Source organism: Pongo abelii, chromosome 5, assembly GCF_028885655.2.
Source record: "Pongo abelii isolate AG06213 chromosome 5, NHGRI_mPonAbe1-v2.0_pri, whole genome shotgun sequence".
NCBI lineage: Eukaryota > Metazoa > Chordata > Mammalia > Primates > Hominidae > Pongo > Pongo abelii.
The window spans coordinates 50137201-50142546 of NC_071990.2; positions in this window are offsets into that span (position 1 = coordinate 50137201).

The following is a 5346-nucleotide window of genomic DNA, read 5'->3' on the forward strand; positions in this document are numbered from 1 at the left end:
ACACACTGTGCATGAGGCTGCTCCCAAGTGCTAGCAGGCTACTGCACATGCAGATGGCCTAATCCAAGGGAAGAGTAATGCAAGACCCTGCAAGTATGCCAACATATAAAACCCCAAGTCAAAAGGTCAAATTGTTAGAGGAAAGAATGGCTACTCCATAGGCAGAGCAGCCCCAAGGGCTGCTGGTTACCAATTTTTATGGTTATTTGTTGATTATATACTAAACAAAGGGTGCATTTTTCATGTCTCCCCTTTGTAGACCATATAGGGTAACTTCGTGACATTGCCATGGCATTTGTAAACTGTCACAGCCCTGGTGGAAGTGTAGCAGTGAGGACAACCAGCGGTCACTCTTGTTGCCATCTTGGTTTTGGTAGGTTTTAGCTGACTTGTTTACTGCAAACTGTTTTACAAGAAAGGTCTTTATGACCTGTATTTTGTGCCAAACTCCTATCTTATTCTTTTACTTAGAATGCCTTAACTGTCTGGGAATGCAGCCCAGTAGGTCTCAGCCTCATTTCACCCAGCCCCTATTTAAGATGGAGTTGCTCCAGTTCACATTCCTCTGATATTTCTCCTCTCCCTTTTATAAGAGAACCCTTCATCCTAACAGTTGCAGAAGGATGAAGATTCATCTTCTTTAACTTCTTCAGGCTGAATGGGGCAATGATATTTCTGTGTAACTATTAGGGTCTCTTGTGTTCAGGGTACAGAGGAGTTCAGTCAGAATGCATTAGTATGATGAAGGCCATTCATAACTCTTGAATTCCAAGAAAAGGTGATACCTGGAAGACTTTTTTAAAAAGTTGAGTAAGTTTATCCTCTATTCCTGCACAAAGAGCACAACAGCAAGATATTTTAAAACAGCAAAGCAAAATAAGCAAAATTGTCCTAAGTTAACTAAATTAGAAGGCTTTCCATGAATTGGGCAACTATTGAAACCAAGCTGATATGGGGTCACTAGCTGATTCCAGTGTGCCCAGAATTGGAATATTGATTCAGGTTTTTACATTACCCATTCCTTCATTTTCTTCTGAGCAGCAGCCAGAGATTGCTGGTTGGTTCACAAGAATAAGCAGGGTTAGTCTAAATTGCAGAAAAAAACTCAAAACAACTGATGAGACTAGAATCTAATAGCAGGTACACCATAGTTCTGGAGAGAGAAACATAATTCTCTCTCCAGTTTCCCATTTTTATGAAGGACAAATAATGGTAAAACTGACTTGCTTTATTATGCTTGGCTGGATTCTTTGTATAAAGTGTAGCAAGAATAATTATTTTTCACGTAAGCTTTTTAAAAATTGGCTTTGATGGAACTCTGTTTCATAAAAGGAATCTCAGATAAGGCTTTTTCAAAGTCAAGCCCAGCCATGGGTTTTTTACCCTCAAATACCTAACAGTTGGCTAAATTCCTCCACTCTTGAGGTTTCAGGACAACTTGGGGCTTTTAGGCCTGTCAGAAAGTGACATTCTTTACTTACCAAAGGTGAGGAACCCTGTAGAGGGACTGTGTAGACAAGGTATGAGGCCAGTTTTCTGAAGGGCCTTTATTGGCTTTACTAGTCAAGTTTGATTCCTTAAAGGAAAGCACAGCATTCCAGTCAAAGCTTTGATAAAATAAACAATTTCTCCAATTGTGTCCTGTTGCAAAAGAAAACAGATTCTTATTGCACTTATGCAAATAACTACATTGCCATAAATTAAGAATACCCACAAACCGTTTTCAAATTCTGGATAAATCAGCAGAGAGAAACAAATGTGCTCCTGATTTTGTTCATAGAAGCATACTTTACCTAATTGTTAAAGGCTGTAAATAGCTTAAAATAAAATTTTCTAGACTCTGAAAAACAAAACAAAGGATTAGCAACATTTTAAGTACAGTCAAAAAGATTATTTTTTTAGTTTAGTCCATGCCATTAACTTCTCTTCTGAAAAATAGTCATAAATATTTCAGCTCTTCATCAGAGTCCTGAAAGTTTTTTCCTCTATTCTAATGTCACAATTTCCAAAGATATCAGGAAACCTGCATTTAGCACCTGTGAAAGTCCTATAGTTGATCATAAAACCACCTTTTTAAGAGGGTTAAAACAAGGCAATAATTGTCTGTGGATGACAAAATGTTTTAGGGCAGCCACAGTCAAAAACATGATTGACAAAGAAATTTGGTTACCTTTGTGGTATACAATGATTTTATGTAACAATTATTAATAATATACACTAAGTCATATCAAAATTATAGGAGATTTTTATAATTTTGGAACACATACCAGTAACATACTAATACAAATACAGCCCAAAGAAGGCCAAACACCATTTCATATTTGACAATGCTTCCTGTATGACTTTTATATCAAATAAGCCAAATTTCACTTCTGCGTTAGTGTACTATTAACTTAAACCCAATTTTTAATAAAACCTTATAGACAAATCTATCCAATTTTAATGTCTGACCATAAGGTAATATTCTCTTAAATCTTTTATAACTCTTTATAAATTTTTGTTAAATAGTAGATCAGTGCTCTAAGAAAAACCTGTTGTGCTTTTATTCCAATGTTTAATTTTTAGAAAAACTGAAATAATACTGCTTTAACTTTAGTCAATATGTTCACACCCAGAATTTCTTTTACAATTAATTTTTCACAAACCTTTCACAACTTGCTTAAAGCTTCAGCTTCATCTGAACTCAAACAATCCTTTACCCTTTAGGCAAAAAACAAGTCACATTCCCATGACTTCTTATAATTTTTTTTAAACTGAAAACACATTTTACTTTCTTTGTACACCTTGCATGTAAAACTTTTTCTTCAGTAGTCTCAATTACATGTTATAATGTTAACTCTTAGCAACGTTTACTTTTGGTGAAAACCTTGGTAAGTTCAGGATTTTAATTATGTACTAAGTGTAGAGCCTAGGATCCAGATAGAAGTGCAGATAAGGTCTGACTTTTTCCAATGTCTAACTCCACATGTCTCAGGCTTTACCTAGCTGTAAAGTAGGCAAGTTGTACAGTTAAGAGTCATAGTGGCATTTTATGAAGCATTTAAGAGGCCTAGTCACCTTTAAATTGCACATTTCTTTCATAAATTCTATTTTATAAATTCTTTCATGACTTAACCAGACCATCAATGAAGTGCTTGGGCTTTCTGACTTGTCCTAAACATCCCTCTTTTTAAACAACCAGTTATTTTACTTTAGAACAAGAATTTACCATACAAGATCTTTTCTTATATAAAATCTCTTTTCTTTATAACCTTGTTTACATAGATAGGGGACATGGATAATTCAACATGTGCCCAGGCTTTTTGTTTTTTTGTTTGTTTTTTTTTTGAGATGGAGTCTCTCTCTGTCACCCAGACTGGGGTGCAGTGGTGCGATCTCGGCTCACTGCAACCTCTACCTCCCGGGTTCAAGCAATTCTCCTGCCTCAGCCTCCTGAGTAGAGGGAGTACAGGCGCATGCCACCATGGCCAGCTAATTTTTTGTATTTTTATTAGAGATGGGTTTTCATCGTGTTAACCAGAATGGTCTTGATCTCCTGACGTCATGATCCGCCTGCCTCGGCCTCCCAAAGTTCTGGGCGTGAGCCCCTGCGCCCGACCGCATGTCCCCAGGCTTTATATAGAATCTAATGCTCCAAAATAAATTGAACAATTTTTGAAAGTTGAAGAAGCAGTTTATGACCTTAAAGCAAACCTAATATCTAACCTGTATAATTTAGACCAAATGTTTACATTTTGAAGATATTTTTATTTTACCAATAATGTTTAAAACTGTCTTTATTTCCCAAAGATTACTTAAGTCACATGAACTAAATAAAAGATATTACACTTTTTACTTTTCTGACAAAATATTCTATTTGAGCTCTTATATTAAACCAATTAATTAAAGCTCTTTTATATCACACACACAACATAGATAAATACATAGACAGAATAAGATAAAGGACTCATTCCCTAAGCTGGGAATTGAACCCTGAACCTGGGCTGCCACTGTGATGATGGAGACCAAGAGAAAGTACTGCCACAAGGTTGCAAGGTGACACTCCCAAGGACATACAAGACAAGACAGAAACCTCATCCAGGTTTTTGTATTTTTTTTCAGGGACTTGCAGCAAAGTTTGTAACTGACCAGTTTGCTGGGTCATCTTGAACAGTGGGCTTATGGGAGTACTAAGCCCACATTCTATCCTAAGGTACCACTCTTTTATGACAGAACAATACAAAAAGACACACAAAGCACACCGTATTTATTATAGTTTAAGACTAGTCTCACAAATCCTTTTTCCCATTAATCAAAACTTTAAAGAGAAAATAAACACTGATTTTTACCATTCATTCAACAGGTTTGCACAGAGAGAGAAAGTAAGGGGAAGGGAGAAAAGCATTGCTTACAGCAGAATGGGGAAGTGAGGTGCTCAGAGAGGCCAGAGAAAGACCCACCCATTGCAGCTGGCACTGAATCAAAAGTTCAGGTGGCTGCTTGTCAGTCAAGAAGGGATCTTTTCCAGTACTCCCTTTGGCAATCAAGTTTCACCTTTTATGGAGGAAAAAGTTCCCCATGTCCCATGATCCTTTACATGCCTAATTCTGTCACCCACAGCTGTCACCAAAGAGTGCAAGGCAGATTAATACAAAGAGAATAGTGGTTAACATTCCATAGTGCCAAACCTGTTTTTAGCCAAAAGGGATTTTACTGACAGTGGCCTCTAACCCCTTACATCTTAGGAAGGACTCTAACCTTCCTAAGTTGGGCCTTGAACCCAAGTTCAGTCAAGCATCCTTACTTTTATTAAGAGGAGCCTTTTAACCTACTCTGTCTTAGGAGAGACTCTAACTCCCCTAAGTGGGCCTCTAACCCTATCCCATTCTTTACTCAGGTATATGTGCCCCACTTACCTAAAGTCAGCCAATCAGTGCTGCAGTCTATTTCCTTTGGGTTGGGAGTCTCCTCAGTATTATCTCTTCATGGTTACTGGAAAGATGTTACAGGAAAGGGGTCCTGATCCAGACCACAAGAGAGGGTTCTTGGATCTCAGAGAAGAAAGAATTCAGGGTGAGTCTATAGAGTAAGTGAAAGCAAGTTTATTAGGAAAGTAAAGGAATAAAGAATGGCTACTCCATAGGCAGAGCAGCCATGAGGGCTGCTGGTTGCCTGTTCTATGGTCATTTCTTGATTATATGCTAACCAAAGGGTCAATTATTCATGCCTCCTCTTTTTAGACCATATAGGGTAACTTCCTGATGTTGCCATGGCATTTGTAAACTGTCATGGTGCTGGTGGGAGTGTAGCAGTGAGGACAACCAGAGGTCACTCTTGTCACCGTCTTGGTTTTGGTGGCTTTTAGCT